This window comes from Schistocerca piceifrons, chromosome 3, assembly GCF_021461385.2.
Source record: "Schistocerca piceifrons isolate TAMUIC-IGC-003096 chromosome 3, iqSchPice1.1, whole genome shotgun sequence".
Taxonomy (NCBI): domain Eukaryota; kingdom Metazoa; phylum Arthropoda; class Insecta; order Orthoptera; family Acrididae; genus Schistocerca; species Schistocerca piceifrons.
Genome location: NC_060140.1, coordinates 613,733,904 through 613,751,626, shown reverse-complemented (window position 1 = coordinate 613,751,626; position 17,723 = coordinate 613,733,904). Strand labels below are relative to the sequence as shown.

Genomic DNA, 17,723 nt, shown 5'->3' with positions numbered 1-17,723 from the left:
GTTGTCAGAAACTTAGAAAAGGAGTTCAACGCGCAATCACAAAAACATTTGACCATTTCCATATAACATAAAACGTCGTGGACTGTTTACTGAAAACTGGTAGCACATGTAGCTAAATGAGTAAAAAAATAAGTGCATCACAAGTTACATGACTACTATAAAAGGCTAATAATATGCCCATTCTTATTCAATTTAAGCCAGTATGCCATTTAGTAACTTGTGCACTACAAGCAGGCAGCTATACCCACAGATATAACCTAGTCCGCACTATACAGGCGGTATCGAATTTCATTTTAATGAAGATAACATTTTATGGCAACAAGGCAACAAGTACATATATTTTATACCGGTCAGTGCTTAAATAAACCGGCAATAAAATATCTACTATATCAGGTTACTATGCAGTCTTACTGGGCAGGAAAGGACACTAATGCTGTCAAATTGGAGTAGTTGAGAACTACGTACGTGACACTTTGGAATATAATTAAGGGGTGGTGCAAAAAAAAAAAAAATCGCAATCAAAACACGACAGAATCTGATTATGTACAACCCTTAATAAGTGAGATGAAACATATTGTATAAACTTCACATTCACTTCAGACTTTAGAGCCACCGAGCACTCATAAAAAATATAATATGGATGTTATTTTGTTCTACGCATCCGACTGTCACAAAAACGTTGCTTTGTTTCTCATGAACAGCGCTTCAAAAATCAAATTTTAACAAGCTTACGTAATTCCATGTCCCTGTAACTGCGAAAATATCTTTTACGGATTATTTATTTCTCGTTCAGCTACAGGCAAAGCGTGATACACTTACAAACATCAACATAAAAATTTAAATTAACATTAACAATGATTTACAATAAAATTTTCAGGGTTTCCAGCCACAAAAGTGCTTGGTCACTTATCACATGTATGTCCATCAGATTTCCTCCCTTAAGTCCGTGTACGTCGCACTCAACTATATGCTGCATGGTTTGACTCTCTCCGCACTCACAATTGGGGTCCTGAGAGAAACCCCACTTTTTCAACAAATATCCGCACCGACCAACACCTGTCCGCAGACGATTTAGAGTTACCCACACTCTACGTTGGAGTTGGAAGCCTGGAACTCGTTGAGATGGGTCCTCAATAAGTTAACTGTTATTCACTTTGCTTTCCTGCCATTGCTGTTTCCACAGGTTATCGATATCAATCTGTTGTTTGAGTTCTTTCCAGAAGGGATTTCTTGACATCAATCTGTCAGGGGGAGGAGGTAGGTCCCTGAACTTGTCTTTGTACCTCTGGATTGCTCTTTCACGTCTAATCGAGGGTGGTTCGATATTGGCAAGGACGGGCAGCCAAGGTTTCGGGGTGGGTCTTACTGTTCCTGTTATGAGCCTCATTGTATCGTTAAGTTGCACATCAATATATCTGACATGCCTACTGCGGGCCCAGACGGGTGCGCAAAATTCCGCTACACTATACAGAAGTGCCAGTGCTGATGTGCGTAGAGTTTCAGTGGAACATCCCCAGGTTGTTCCTGCCAGTTTCATTATGATGTTGTTTCTTGTTTTCATTTTTTGGGCGACTTCGTACAGGTGGCTCTTATATGTGAGAGTGCGATCTAGCTTAACACCCAGATATTTTGGCGTTCTATCGTTTTTCAACAATTTACCTTTTATTTGCACTTTTAGCTCACGATTTGCATCTTTGTTACACAAGTGCATTATTGATGCCACGGATTTAGTCGGATTTACTTTGAGGTGCCAGTTGTCATAATATTGTTGTAGTCGTTCCAGATCCCTGTTTAAAATTTCTTCCAGTTCTTCGAAAGTGTTGGCGTGAGCCGCGATAGCGATGTCATCTGCATACATAAAAGAACGAGATTCCAGGTTTGGGATGTCCGCTATGTATAAATTGAAAAGGCATGGAGCCAGCACAGACCCTTGGGGGAGACCATTTTGTAGTGTCCTGTAGCTGCTTGTTTTCCCATTCAGAGATACCTTGAATCTCCTGTTTATCAACATATTTCTGACTAGATCTATGATCATCTTGCATTTCACGACTTTTGACAGTTTATACAGTATCCCTTTTGTCCATACGGTGTCGTATGCTGAGGTGAGATCTAATAATACCATGCCCGTTTTCTTTTTGTTTTGGTAACCTCTTTCAATGAAAGTGGTTAGGGCGAGAACTTGGTCGCAACAGTCTCTTCCTTTTCGAAAACCGCCTTGCTCTGGGGGAAGAGCAGCTTCTATTTTACTTTCTATTCTGCCTAGGATGACTCGTTCAAACAGCTTGTAAGTGGCGCACAATAAAGATATCGGTCTATAATCTTTAGCATTCTCTCCTGTTTTCCCTGGTTTCTGGATGGCTATGACTTGTGCGTTTTTCCATTGCTTTGGTAACCGGCTGGTATCTATGATATTAGAGAAAAGAGAAGACAGCCATACTCTTCCCTTTGGCCCGAGGTTCTTCAAGAATTCTGGAAGAAGGCCGTCACAGCCAGCTGCTTTACCAGGTGACATTTTCTTTAGTGCTATATTTATCAGGTGACATTTTCTTTAGTGCTATATTTATCAGGTGACATTTTCTTTAGTGCTATATTTACGGATTAAAGTAATATGTATCAACGAACATGTACATAACAGCCTTTGGTGCTTACAATGTAGCGTTAGTTATTCGTCATTTCAGAACACTTTTCAATGCACAGCATATCTCTCATTCTTCAGAAACAATTACTTGTAACGTACAAGTTAGAAATCGAGTTTTCCTCACTTTAGACATTTACTTGCTCTTGAACTGTATGTATTAGGAATAGGGAGTATCATAGCTTCCTCAGAATTTGTTTGCAATGTAGAAAATAGCTGTGTGGCAGTGTAGCTTAGTTGTCTTCGTGTTTATCATTTACTGTGTGGACAAGGATAGTTCATTCCCAAAAATATATAAAATACTAAAGTACCTACATACTTTTCTTCGCAATTGGTTAGTTAAGGTAGCACACGTCTGGTGCATAGTAAACAGCATCTGAATCTTCACTGTTTAACGTTCAGAATACACTCGTGCAAATGATCCCTAACGCAAAATTGCATCGACGCCCGAACTTTTGACGCGGCGATGTACGTTCTGTGCCGGAAACCAGCGAACTACGAATTTCCGGCTTTCGACATCCATGACGTGTTGCAACTTCCGACCGACGCGCAAGTTCCTAGTTACAGATCACGCGCTGCAATATAACCAATCGTCGTACTGATCTGAGAACATAATATAACTGACCATGCATCAGCAGCAGCAGCACAAACTAAATCCTAACTGACTCCTCTGACCACATCACTCCTACGGAGTAAACGTCGATTAACGCACAAACAATTATCACAGTTTTTCAGCGTCTAATATGCGCCAAGTATTCGTATTTCACTTATCTCCTTATTCCCTAGTATTATTGACTCAACGGAGTGGTGACGCGGTTACTTTGGTAACAGATTGTGAGTTATGTAATGTAGGAGATTGTAAGGGACGTAAGGAGGATTGTGAGTGATTTAACAGTAATCTCAGCTTCTCGCAATATAGTGTATCCTTTGTGAGAGAACAGTATAAAGGTATTAAGTAGTTATCACAGCGGTAGCATTAGTATGGTGATTAATAAACATAGTTTTTCAATAGTTTCGAGTATTATTTTGTAACCACTAGCTCAGATCCAGAGTGCATTCTTGTCTACTAAATAGAGGAGAATAAAAAATTAACACCCTGGATCAAAGACACTGTATGTATAAAGCTTTATTTATATATTTACCAGATTAAATATTATAATTATAGTCACATGACAATATTTCCTACATATACAATTGAGGACATGGTGATAGTGACAAAGCTACTCAACAAGTTGGCTAACACCTTGAAGGGCGCAGTACGTAACATTGTAAGTGCACATACGGACAAAGTCGTGTTCGAAGAGCATAATAGGCTAATAAGCACTAACTGTAAAGATTTCAGTACAGACTTCAATTGTGATGTTTGTATACGAACCTTAGAACTGGGACGTATTCAAAGATACGAGAGCTGTCCTAGAAGTATCTGACCTAAAAAAAAAAAAATTGGGAAAAACAAATTATTTATCCTTTCAGCTCGATACACTTTCCCCTGCAATGTTCAATAGCTTTGATACCCTGTTTGTAGTGAGAACCATCGAGCTCCGCAAAATAAGATGAAACAAAACTTCTTTTTGCGTTAAATGGGGCCGTTTTTGCTTGATTTCATCACTCAAATTCTGCAATAAGTTCGCAAAATACTCGCCATTATTTTTCCTTTTTGAAAATTATCCCATGGGCATCCAAAAAAACTGACACGATGATCTTGCTTGCAGATGGAACTGTCTTCGCCTTCTTTGAAGTCGATTCTTCCCTTTCAACCGATTGTTCGTCTCAGGTGCAAAGTGATGGACACATGTTTCACCCATGATTATGGATCGACGACAAAATTCGGCTTTTCTGAAGGAAACATCGCCAAACAGTGACAAATATCCTCAAGACGCTCTTTTTGTTCCGTTGTGAATTAACAAGGCAACCCACCTTGAGCTTTGCTTTCTCGTGTCTAGTCAGTCAGTCAATATGCGATGTACAGCACTTTTTGAAATGTCTATGGTGTCAGCTAGCTCACACGCTTTCTGTCGAAGTTCATCAAACAGCATTTTGTGGATTTTCTTCAGAATTTCGCCTCGCACTTCACAAACGAAGGAGCAGACTCCCGCAGAGTATAATCTACCTTAGCTTTAATATTAATTGGACTATACTCCAATTAATCCAGGATCGACAAGATGCAGTTGCAGGGAGCCAACCACGTGCAGCCAACCATGCCAGACAATGATCCGCATATACCTACAAGCTGACAACACAGCGGGCACATGGCACTCGAGAAAGAACTTGCTCAAGTCACACCAATACTCAAAAAGGGAAACAGGAATAATCCGCTGAATTACAGGCCCATATCACTGACGTCGATTTGCAGTAGCGTTTCGGAACATATATTGTGTTCGAACATTATGAATTACCTTGAAGAAAACGATTTATTGACACATAGTCAACACGGATTCAGAAAACATCGTTCTTTTGAAACACAATTAGCTCTTTATACTCATGAAGTAATGAGTGCTCTCGACAGGGGATGTAATTGATTCCATATTCTTAGATTTCCAGAAAGCTTTCGACACCGTTCCTCACAAGTGTCTTCTAACCAAACTGCGTGCCTATGGAATATCGCCTCAGTTGTGCGACTGGATTCGTGATTTCCTGTCAGAAACGTCACAGTTCGTAGTAATAGACGGTAAGTCATCGACTAAAACAGAAGTTACCCAAGGAATGTTATGGTCCTCTATTGTTCCTGATCTACGAGGGTCGGTCAAAAAGTAATGCCTCCCATTTTTTTTCTACTTAAAGAAATTAAGTTAAGTGAAAAATTTGAATTTGGCGCCATTCCTCAAACCTTCTTCTGCAATCCACTGCAGTAGTAACTTTCTGTGTCAACACGTGGCAGCACAGCAGAAGTTTGTAAGATGGCCGACATCGATGTTCGTTTGAGACAGCGTTGTGTGATTGAATTCTTGAATGCAGAAGGTGAAACGCCCATACGCATTCATGAAAGACTGAAGAAGGTGTATGGTGTTGTGACAGTGGATGTCAGCACTGTTAGACGATGGGTTCGTCGTTGTAAGGAAGCTGAAGGGCAAACACCGTTGACTGACGAAAAGCGGAGCGGCAGGCCGGTGAGTGCAGTGACTCCACACAACATTCAGCAAGTTGATGACATCATTCGTGGTGACCGTCGGGTGACTGCAGATGAAGTGTGTCGCATTATTTCTCTTAGTAAAGGCAGTGTGATCACGATTATTAAACAATTGGGGTACTCAAAAGTTTGTGCACGGTGGGTTCCAAGAATGTTAACCGATCAGAATAAAGAGGCAAGGAAAACAATAGCCTCCCAACACTTGCAGCGCTTCCGTTTGGAGGGAGATGAGTTTCTGAAAAAAATTGTGACCGGGGACGAAACATGGGTGCATTTTTTTGAACCCGAATCAAAGAGGCAGTCAATGGAGTGGCGTCACACAAGCTCGCCGAGGAAGAAAAAATTCAAAACTGTGCGATCGGCAGGGAAAGTTATGGCAACAGTTTTCTGGGATACAGAGGGTGTGATTCTGGTTGATTTTTTGGAGCAGGGATGCACAATAAATTCTGTTCAATACGTCACAACCCTCAACAAACTTAAAGCACGTCTTCAGCGAGTTCGCCCAACAAAATCAATGGCAGATGTTCTTCTTTTGCATGACAATGCAAGACCACACACCAGTCGTCACACCTCTGACGAGATTGTCAAAATTGGATGGGAAGTTTTGCCTCATCCCCAATACAGCCCTGACCTGGCACCATCAGACTTCCATCTGTTCGGGCCACTAAAAGAAGCTCATCGTGGGATTCATTTTGAAGATGAGGAGGCCGTCAAAACATCCGTGCGTCAATGGCTTAGGAAGCAGAGCTGTGATTTTTACCGTGCTGGGATACATGCCCTTGTTCAAAGATGGACCAAAACTGTAGAAATGGGCGGAGATTACATTGAAAAATGACAAAATGATCCTCAATGTTGTGGTTTTCAACCTATGTAATTGCATTTAAATTTCCTGACAATTAAACGTAGAAAAAAAAATAGGAGGCATTTCTTTTTGACTGACCCTCGTATATTAACGACATAGGAGACAATCTGAGTAGCCCTACCAGATTGTTCGCAGATGATGCTGTCATTTACCGTTTTGTGAAGTTATCAGATGACCAAAACGAATTGAAAAATGATTTAGATATCTGTATGGTGCTAAAAGTGGCAACTGACCCTGAATAAAGAAAAGTGTGAAGTTATTCACATGAGTACTAAAAGAAATGCGCTAAATTTAGATTACGCGATAAGTCACACAAATCTTAAGGCTGTAAATTCAACTAAATACTTAGGGATTACAATTTCAAATACCCTAAATTGGAACGATCACACATAATGTTGTGGGTAGAGCAAACCAAAGACTGCGATTCATTGGCAGAATACTTAGAAGGTGCAACAGGTCTACTAAAGAGACTGCTTACACCACGCTTGTCCGCCCTATTCTGCAGTATTGGTGTGCGGTGTGGGATCCGCATCAGTTGGAACTGACGGATGACATCGAAAAAGTTCAAAGAAGGGCGGCTCGTTTTGTACTATCGCGAAATAGGGGAGATAGTGCCACGGACATGATACGTGAATTGGAGTGGCTGTCATTAAAACAAAGGCGTTTTTCGTTGCGACGGGATCTTGTCATGAAATTTCGATCGCCAGTTTTCCTCCTCTGATTGCGGAAACATTCTGTTGGAAAAAAATGTTCAAATGTGTGTGAAATGTTAGGGGACTTAACTGCTAAGGTCATCAGTCCCTAAGCTTACACACTACTTAAACTAAATTATCCTAAGGACAAACAGACACACACACACACACACACACACACACACACACACACACACAGGCCCGAGGGAGGACTCGAACCTTCGCCGGGATCAGCCGCACAGTCCACGACTGCAGCGCCTTAGACCGCATTCTGTTGGCACCCACTTACATAGGGAGAAATGATCGTCACGATAAAATAAGAGAAATCATGGCTCGCACAGAAAAATTTAAGTTCTCGTTTTTTCCGCGCGCCATTCGAGAGTGGAACGGTAGAGATACAGCTTGAAGGCGGTTCATTGAACCCTATGGTAGGCACTTTATTGTGAATAGCAGAGTAATCACGTAGATGTAGATTGGCTGGTGGCTGGCCCCCACCACTAGAGTCGCTGGTGAGTCAATCACGAAGTAATTTTAATCGCAGCATAATATCTTTCAAATGAGAGGGTTGTATAACAATAATGATGACCAGTTTAGTCCACGGTTACAAATTTGCTGAGAGCGTTCACTACCGATGTCTGTCAAGCATATATTATACAGGGCAGCATCGTCAAACTTCAAACTATAGACATTTTTTTGCAAAAAACAGCTAAATGTACTTCAGGTCGGGTACTTCTGGGACAGTCCTCGTAAAGTAGAGCGGCGCATTAGGCATTTAGTACTTCCCTTGTAATCAGAGAGTAGTGTCTCCATACAACTTACAAATTAAGGTCGTATTTAAATCCTACATTACAAAGTAGAATCCTCGAATGCCTCGCAGCTGGATCTGTCTTACTGAGCCCACCTGGGATGCAACGGGAAAAAACTAGTCGATCAGCTGGCACCAAGTGTATCTGCAGATGTGTCCACAGCTTTCTCCTGGGAAGGGATCAATAGCCAACACAGCTCTTGATGCACCTCGCAGAAATCATACCATGTTATTACAGAACAGAAGGTTCTGACTGTTACTATTTCATGAGTACCTTTGTTTTCAGAACTTTTTTGTTTGTTTGGAACACAATATTATATCAAAAGGCATGATTATGCTTTATTCTAATCGCCGTATCCCCAGGCGACATGGTCACTACCCACACAGTTGTGTGCAGCTCCAGCCGCTAACGACACTGCTTTTGGAGCTCATATGAACACAATCCGCAGCAGCAAACACGCAGACTTATTTACAACCGAACCTCCAGTAGCTGCCATAATACCTTGTGATCCCAGCCTCGCCACCAGAGGCATAAGCATCGCCGCAAACAACGCTTCCACTGCAGCATTACCTCGCTTCCACAAGTCACATGCCTACGCCAGCTGCCAGCAATCTGCGCCCATTTACCTATCACATAGTAAGCTCCATGTTCTACGCCAGAGACGCCTAGTGCTCCAATGTTCAGAGTTCACCGCTTCGCAGGACTTTGTCTCAGACCCTCCTCCAAGTTCGCCACCTCACGGGACACTATCACACGAAGTTCATCTGCGTACAAGCATCCTCGTGAAACATCAGTGATTGCCCGACAGGACATTACAGTGCACCAACAGTGCATACCGAGGGCATGCCACGTCTTCAGTGGCGAATTATATTGAACCAAGTAGTACCGACTCATGTTCTAGGAAACTTATTCTACTTTGTTTGTTAGGCTCAATAAATTTCCATTGTTATTGGCTACCTGGGCACCTCGATCGTAGCGTTGTCTCTTTTACGAACACTACACTAATCTCTTCAACCCTTCTTGCTCACATATCTTCATTATACTTAATTGTTGGACACTAGAGTAAATGAACAATATTTTTCTGTGAAGCACATGTTTAGGTTACATACTTGAGTCAACATGTTGTCTTTCATATGAACAATGCAACACCTAAAAGGCCAAAAGAGCAGAAATCAGGACGAACGATTTTTGCTTGAGAATACAAAGACACCACAGGATGTGCGCTGCCGATGGCATTGTCCGGAAACGACGTAGAACTCACTTGGACTCGTATGAGGACGCTACTGGGCGTGGAAGAGCATTGGAGGACGCTTCTGGGCGTGGCAGAGCGCTGATCACATGTGGCCTCACACGACGTGTTAAAGTAAAAGACTGACGTGGCTACTGCACAGCATGTAAGGCCAAGGCGAGTCATTCAAGGAGTTAAAGTTCAGTGGCTTTCTGAGACAAACGCCTTGCAGGACAGAACTGGGGCCGGGATTGGTACAGTTAGAAGTTCAGCGAAGTAATCATCAGTACCCCGCGTAGGCTGGGCCTCAAGGTAGGCACTTAGAAGTCTACTGTGGCTCTGCTCACGTTCAATACTTAGCTGCATACCATCATCCAGGGGAACTTAACAGTACAGAGAGGAATAGTGTTCCTTCAGTCATTAAATTTTTCTCTAGTGACCATTCCAGATTGTTTTCAAGTGTTGCCTCCTTCACTTATTTGTATTACCTAACTGACTTCCATACTCCTCTAAAAGCAATCGATAAGCCATCATCACATTAGGTAACTGAACAGACCTTTCCTATATAGTTGTCATTCAGCATCTAGAGCCTAGACCATTCACGGGAGGTGACATATACATATTATACTTTATGGTGGAGGACTGACCGTGGGTTAGCAGGGGTTGTTTGCTGACATATTGGAACAGGTCACCCTTCTTTGAAATATCGAATCTTTTCATCCCGACATCAAGCAAAACAAAGAAATGACTTTGAGAATCCCTTGGATTACTTGAATAATCAGTGTGCAGGCTAGCGGTTGGGCCAAGAAAGCAAGAGAGTGGGCAAGAAAAAGAAAAAACCAGAAGTAGCTCCACCAATGGATGGTGCATGGGGTGAAGGAAATCGCTGGGGAAGGTGGCCAGAGACAGTGCTGCCTTAGCGGATGGACGGCACCCAGAGAAGAAGCAGAAGGAGAAGAAGCCGGACGAGCATGTGCAGACTGACAGCACCTGAGGTACAAGGCAGTTATCCCACAAGGCGGCCAGAGGCAGCGAGCACCAGCAGCCGAAACGGACGTCAGTTAGTGGACTGATCTCAGCAGCAGAGCCGCGCGCTCTGGGCGTTTTGCCACGGTTCGCGCGGCTCCCCCCGTCGGAGGTTCAAGTCCTCCCTCGGGCATGGGGGTGTGTTTGTTGTCCTTAGCGTAATTTAGTTTAAGTTAGATTAAGTAATGTGTCAGCCTAGGGACCGATGACCTCAGCAGTTTAGACCCATAGGAACTTATCACAAATTTCCAATTTTGTCAGCAGCAGAAAGCACACATCAGCAGTAGCAGTGGCGGCATATGTCAGTACGTGGACGCGGAAGGCACATAACAGCTGCATCAACGGGAATTTATGTGGTGAGTGAAACATCGTAGCAGACATGTCACATGACAGAGTTTTTCATGCGAAGTCAATGACACAAGCGCCACCCAGTAGGCAATTTGTCAGTCTGTCGGAATCTCCCAAATTAATACCTCAATTCTTTGATGGCACTAAGAATACTCTAAATCAGTTCCTTGACAACTGTGACGTTGCATTTGAAATCATAAATCCAGAGCAGCACAGCAATCTCCTAAAACTGGTAAAAACTAAAACAGTTGGCTAAGCACATAGCAAATTGTTAGTGACAGATCTAAGCGTCAATTGGTGAGACATCCTTGTAGGAAACCACGACAGGAGAACACTCGATTACCATGCATCCAAAATTTTTGTGCGTTGATAACAATATGGGGAAACCATAGCACAGTGAACCTCACAGCTGGATGCAATGCACCACCACTTTAAAGTAACTATGAGAGGTACGATGAGAAAGTCGGAGTAAGAATGCAGCCTCGCACTCATATGGAAGTTAAACAAAGAGGTCATCATCCAAGCAATTTATGATGATAGAATAAAGCCCACAGCGCGTGTACACAGTGAACAATTAACATTAGCAAAGGCTACAGAGGATCGCTCTGATGGAGGAGAGCACAATAGCCTCGGCCAGACAGAATATGAGAGCACTCGAAGCTGTAGAGCGTCATGGCAAATGGCGCAAGACTGTTGCACTGATAAAAATATGAGAAAGGTGGGGTCGGTTGTATCAGCAAACGGAGGAAAGAATACAATAATGCCGGCGAGGGTGGCCGAGATTGATCTCACCATGTTCCACGGAAGTTCACGCGATCGTTTAGCTGGCGAGAGAGCGTTACGGAGATGCTAAACAAACTCCACTGGCAGACGTTTCAAGAAAGACGTTGTGCATCACGGAGAGATTTACTATTGTTGAAATTTCAGGACAGCACTTTTCAGGTAGAGTCAGACAACATATTACTAACCCCCCCCCCCCCCCGCCACCCCCTCACATCTCGCATATTGACCACGAGGAGAAAATTCGAGAAATTAGAGCCAATACAGAGGCTTACCGACAATAATTCTTCCCACGCACTATTCGCGAGTGGAACAAGGTTGGAGGGATCAGATAGTGGTACCGAAAACACCCTCCGCCACACACCATTAGGTGGCTTGCGGAGTATGATGTAGATGAAGTTGCAGGGACACAAACAGGATACTGGCAGTTAGATTCTCACAGAGTAGCTTGCCCGAGCACAGTGGCCCATATTCCCGGTTGAAGCCAGTAACATGTTTTAAATGCAGCCTGTAACTACGTGAGAGAATGCACAGAGCGTGCATGCCATGCACAGAGGAAAAGTAAAAGGCAGGAGATCTAAGCAACGGCGTGAGAAGTCATCTTTCACCTTGCCCAAAAAGATATTGACAGTCGACTGCAAAAACAGAAATTAATTTGTAGAATTGGAGTGCCACGAAGGCATGGAGAATCAAATTTGATTTCTCGTGGATAGTGGGATGTAGATAAGCTTAGTTCAAAAAAGTAGCTTAAACGACGGTGGAAAGTAGAATCTCCAGCCAAAGATATTAGGATTAGAGGAATCATATTAGTGCAGAGGCAGAGGGAACTACAACCATCGGATTGCGAATTAGAAGCGGAATGTTAGTGAGACATTGCTTCCACGTAATCGATGATGATGAGAATCTTTCATTGGACAGGCTGGTGGAGAGACTTATTTAAGGAAAATGTAGGTGTAATTGATTATGCCACCGGGAGACTGTGGATCTGTGGAGAACGGAGCAAAATGTACGGAGCAAGAGTGCATGTACGAGAAAGAGAAGGTATATACTTTCAGAATATGGTCAGATATGGAGTGAACGGCGCGTAGAGGAATGAAGATGGAGCAAGAGGTGAGTTTCGTAGTGCATGCACAGGAAAGAAGAGGCTCCTTCGAAACAGGCGAAGCGAAACATGCATAGAATGACGAAGGGCGGTAGAGATAGGAAACAAACTGTCGAAATAAAGTTGAAGTAGGCAATCCCTGTTGCCAGAGAGAAGTCAAAGAGACGCAAGCAAGTCGAAAGAAGGCTAACAACTGGGCCTTGAGAGGAATGGATGTGCAGATTAAGAACAGAGGTGAACAGAATGAGAGAGGCTATCATTCCAAGTGTGTGTGTGTGTGTGTGTACTGAGGCAGTTGGCAAAAGTGCAACTGGGAAAATGCGCGAGTGTACTGAACACTACAAATGACAGAGTGTCAGTAGAATTCACACGGCTGGTAGCAGAAGCAGTACGAGGGCAGGGATCGTCCAGAGTTAGTCAGATTAGAAAGACAAGCCACAGTTGAAAGCACGAATAAAGAGAATATCCACCTGAGTCATTTGAACACAAGACGAAAAAGCAGCAATTATCAAGATATGAACCACGTATAGCGATGTTTCTTTCGTTTCGTGTGAGACAAGAAATCTTTAAGAGAAGGCATCAAACATGAAATCAAACTGCTATCAGAAGCATCAGGCATGAAATCAAACTGCTATCAGAAGCAGAAGGTAGGGTGAATTGCTCACGACCCTACAAAATACCACAAGCATAAAAAGAGGTGCTACAGCATGAGGTTCAAGTACATTCCAAAAATTGATTAATTCCATTTTGACAGGGCTACAAGATGATAAATTGTTCACCTACTTGGATACATGGTGACATCAGGCTGCCTCTTAGAGGAACACAATGAGTGGCTAACAGAAGTGTTTGAAAGGCTTATATCCCACAATCTAAAGCTACAGATCGACAAATGTGATTTTTTACGAAAAGAAGTGTGCTATTTGAGTAATATCCTGTTGGGTGAGGGTTTGAAGTGAGACCCACAAAGTGTCAAAATGTATCGACAGCCCAAAACAACAAAGCTACTGAAGACTTAGTTAGGTCTCGCTGGATACTATACACTTTTGTAAGCAACTTTGGCAAAAATCATAAAGTTGGTACATGAACTATTAAAAATGGTAGTACCTTACACCAGGTGTGTTGACCAAGAAAATACTTTTCAGTCATTTGAAAGAGAAGCTGATCAGTCGAGTGATATTGCAGTATCCGAACTCTGAAAACTACTCATAATCTTCACTGACACCAGTCAGACACCTGTTGAGGCTATCTTACGTCAAGAAAAGATTGGAAGTGACTTATCCGTTGTATATGCTGAATAAAGCATAAAGTGGGGTACAGCAGAATTGAGAGGGAGATATTAGCCATTTGCTAGCCAGTTAAATACTTAGGCAGTAAGTTGTTGGAAGTAAGTTTCTGATATGTACCGACCACAAACCCCTAACATGGGTAAATAGTACATCACGCTTGTCATTCCAGACTAAAGAAGTTTAGGTTAGAGCTGGAGGAACATGATCATCAGATAATACAGCAGTGTGCCAAAAGAAAACAAGTTGCTGACACACTACTGCAAGTGAGAGATGTCAGGGCAGTTAGCGAATGACCAGAAGGCAATAGTAGCCTAAGTCAGAATGTGACCAAAGAGGCAGCAGGTGCGCAGTTTGGGGACCCACGGGCAAGCGATGGCAGAGGGGCTGTTGATGCACAAGAGAAGGTGGCAGTTCAGTTGGACCAGATGACCCAGACCATTCCATGTAAACACAGCCCTTACAGTCCATTAATGCCAAATTTCACCATACTGTCATGATGGATATGTTCATTGTACACCCCACATTGATTTCTGTGGTTATTTCAGGCAGTGCTGTTTCTCTGTTACCACTCAGAACTTTACACAAATGCCACTGCCTTTGGTTGTTATGAGATGGCCATCGGCTACTGCATTGTCCTAGGTAAGAGGTAATGCCTGAAATTTGGTGTTCTCAGCACACTCTTGACACTGTGAATCTCAGAATATTAAATTCCCTAATGATTTCCGAAATGAAATGTCCAATTACCATTCTGTGTTCAAACTCTGTTAATTCCAACTGTGCAGCCATAATCACATCAAAAACCTTTTCACAAGAGTCACTTGAGTACAAATAACAGCTCCACCAATTAACTGCCCTTTTACACCTTGTGTATGTGATACTATCATCATCTGTGTGTGTGCATATTGCTATCCTGTGACTTTTGTCACCTCAGTGTAAAATAAACTGTAAAATAATTGTGCATTTCTTTTGATTATCATTGTAACACAATTATGCATTTCTTTCATGTAACCAAATACAACTTGTATGAAACATGTAAAAATTTGTAGTCAACATGTAACTCACTTGGACTCACGTAAGGACATCACTTGGTGCAGCAGAGCATTGGCATTGCGGAGACTGACCAGATAGTCAATTGTAGCCTCATGTGACAAACCAATGTTGAAGCAATGATGTGGCAGCTGAGCAGCATTAAAGCTACAGTTCGCCACCTGTGAGTTGGCTGAGGAATTAAGAGTTTATAGTGTTCCAAGAGGTATCTTGTATAGCGCACATCAATGGCCTGGACAAAGTCAATTTAGAGTTAAGCAATTCAGGGAAAGTAATATTCCATATTGGCTGGGCCTTGGGGTAGGCACTTAGAAGTTTGTTCTGGTTCTTCTCGCATTCAATGCTTAGCTGCGTACCTCTTCCCAGAAGAACTTTACAATTAATGCAGAAAGGAACACTGTTCACTCAATTTTGATCAGACAAGCATTAAATATTCTTTTCAAGTTTTGCCTCCTTTATTTGTTGATATATCGTCAAAGCATTCGATTAGCCCTTACCATGTTACCTAATGAATGGACCTTTCAGTATAACCATCATTCAGCATCTAGACCTCTCACTGGACATGACAGAATATCAAATTAAAATCACTGAGAACTACCATCAATGTTCAAGTTACAGGTATGATTGACTACATCTACTTACTTAATAGATATGTTTCTGAACATATTTAGTAGTTACATCATAAATGATAGTGGGAAATGGACACTCAAATCTTAGTAGAATTAACAATTAATTAGTGTGGCAATTATTTTATGAAGTGCCAATTGAAATGGACTTCAATCATTAAAAAAACCATAGCTATTGCTGTACTTGGTTGTAAATAAACACAAAGTGAAAAGTAATCAAATATTGTTTAGTAGTTGATGGCCACATACTGTAAACAGACAGCATTAATGTATGTTAATACCAAACAACAGAATGGGATTATCTCTGTGTATATGATTATGCTTGACCAGATGTTATTAACACGTTTCATTCATTGGCACATTAATGTTTAGGAAATCTTTCTACTACTAGAATAATTTAGAGCATATTTGAACTTTTGAACTGATGGCACAAAAGTATCAACAAATTATTCTTTCATGAAGTCAAATAAGCTGCTTGAAGTTGTTTCCAGGGTTTCCTGCATTTTGGGCTATCAGTTGTGCCAAGAGGATCACTCATGGCCTCTCGTCTACTAGCAGTAACAGAACAGAAACACAGTGTTGTATCTACACCTTATCACAAGAATATTACACCATGTAAGGGCGGCCTAAAACTTGCCGGCAAATGGGACTCCCAGGTGAATATCCAAGATAGTATTTCACACATCGGCAAAATATTTGCACAATCAACATCACAGATATGCAGCAGTCCTAATGTACAGTTACATGCTACAAACATATTTTCATATATAGATATCTAGTCTCAAGAGATAAAAGAGTGATAGCAGCTGTAACACACATTGGTCATTATACTTATCACACTAACGTAAGTTTTTTTTGTGTAGTTGTTCCATTTCATTGTGTCATGATTACACAGCTTTTGTAATTTCCAAATAATGAGTGAGTGAGCTGCACTTGGCCTGGTAATCATTGACGTTCAGAAACAGCGACTGGTGCAGCTTTTGTTCCCTCAGTAATAACAGAGCCAAACATAAAACTGCATTATGACAAAAGCATATTCCTTTGCATTCACCAAAACTGTCAGTGGAGTCCTCTGTCACTCTTCGCAGTTGATGCTGATACACTCTGCCCCTTTTTGTCTTTCAGTTATTATGGTCACAATTCTAATAGATAAGTAAGCCCTATGGCATGAAACAACATGCTGTTCCTCATTGTATGATGACTTTACTAAACTATGCATCAAAGATATGATCTTTGATAGCCACTATGTAACATGATGGTGACAATCTTAGGCACAATACTAGCAACACAATAGCTAAATTGGATTCTTACTATGAAATACGTAGTTATCTCAAACCTACACACTTAATTAAGTAATATTTACATAGACAGATCAGCTGGTTAGTACTAGTCATCAGGAGATGGAATTTCCTGTGCCTCCTCTCAAATACTCACAGTACTCATAGTGTTTTGTTTGCAGGGTCCAGGAAAGAGGAAATGGTTAGGTGTGGCTGGGGAATGGTGGTGAGGAGTGGAGGGGGCAGTCCTTCACAATCCAGTTTACAAGAAAGCCACCTTGTTGTTCTCTGACATAATACTAGTTCTGAGTCAACTCTCCAGCTCCAACCCCCCCTCCCCCTTCACCTTTCCACAAACTGGTTTCTCTTTTCTACACTGCAGGAAAAAAAATCAGGTTCTGGTGCTTAGCTTTGGGGTCTTTACTTATTTTATGTTTGCTGATCTGTTATACTGAGAGTCCACTCCAAGAGGTAAACCAATCTCTCTCTACTTAAAATAAAAAAAGTAAAAAAAAGTCAATACAATTTTCCTATTTACAAATTAACCAAGTAATATGCCAGATAGAAACCACAGAGTACTAATGAGGTGCTTCAGGATGTAAGCAAAAAATTCAACCTAACATGTAAAATCTGTAACATCAACACAATTAACTACATGAGCAGCAAAGAAGTAGCATAAAATTAGGCCAATAGCTGGCTTCAAAAATGAGAATATAGTACAAAAACTCGTTTTTTTTTCCTTGGCTAGAAGGATCTGAGAACACAAACTGATGTAAATTAAAAGCCTGCATGTGATTTTTTTAGCCTTTCCCCCAAAGATCTGCTGCAAATAAACTTCTCGGGTTAGCCACTGGATAACATCGTTCAAGTCGCACAATATT

The 17,723-nt window shown here is 41.7% G+C and overlaps 1 protein-coding gene across 4 annotated transcripts in view; it reads right to left on the bottom strand.

The window, feature by feature from the left end:
- LOC124788667 (tyrosine-protein kinase Src64B) overlaps window positions 1–17,723 on the bottom strand; it is a 244,445-nt gene that overhangs the window by 219,592 nt on the left and 7,130 nt on the right. The window contains exon 2 of one of the 4 annotated variants that reach the window (XM_047255946.1): window positions 4,011–4,063. The exons of the other annotated variants lie outside the window; for them this stretch is intronic. The gene's annotated coding sequence lies outside the window, so the exon portion shown is untranslated. The remainder of the gene's footprint in view (window positions 1–4,010; window positions 4,064–17,723) is intronic. 4 annotated transcript variants of the gene reach the window in all.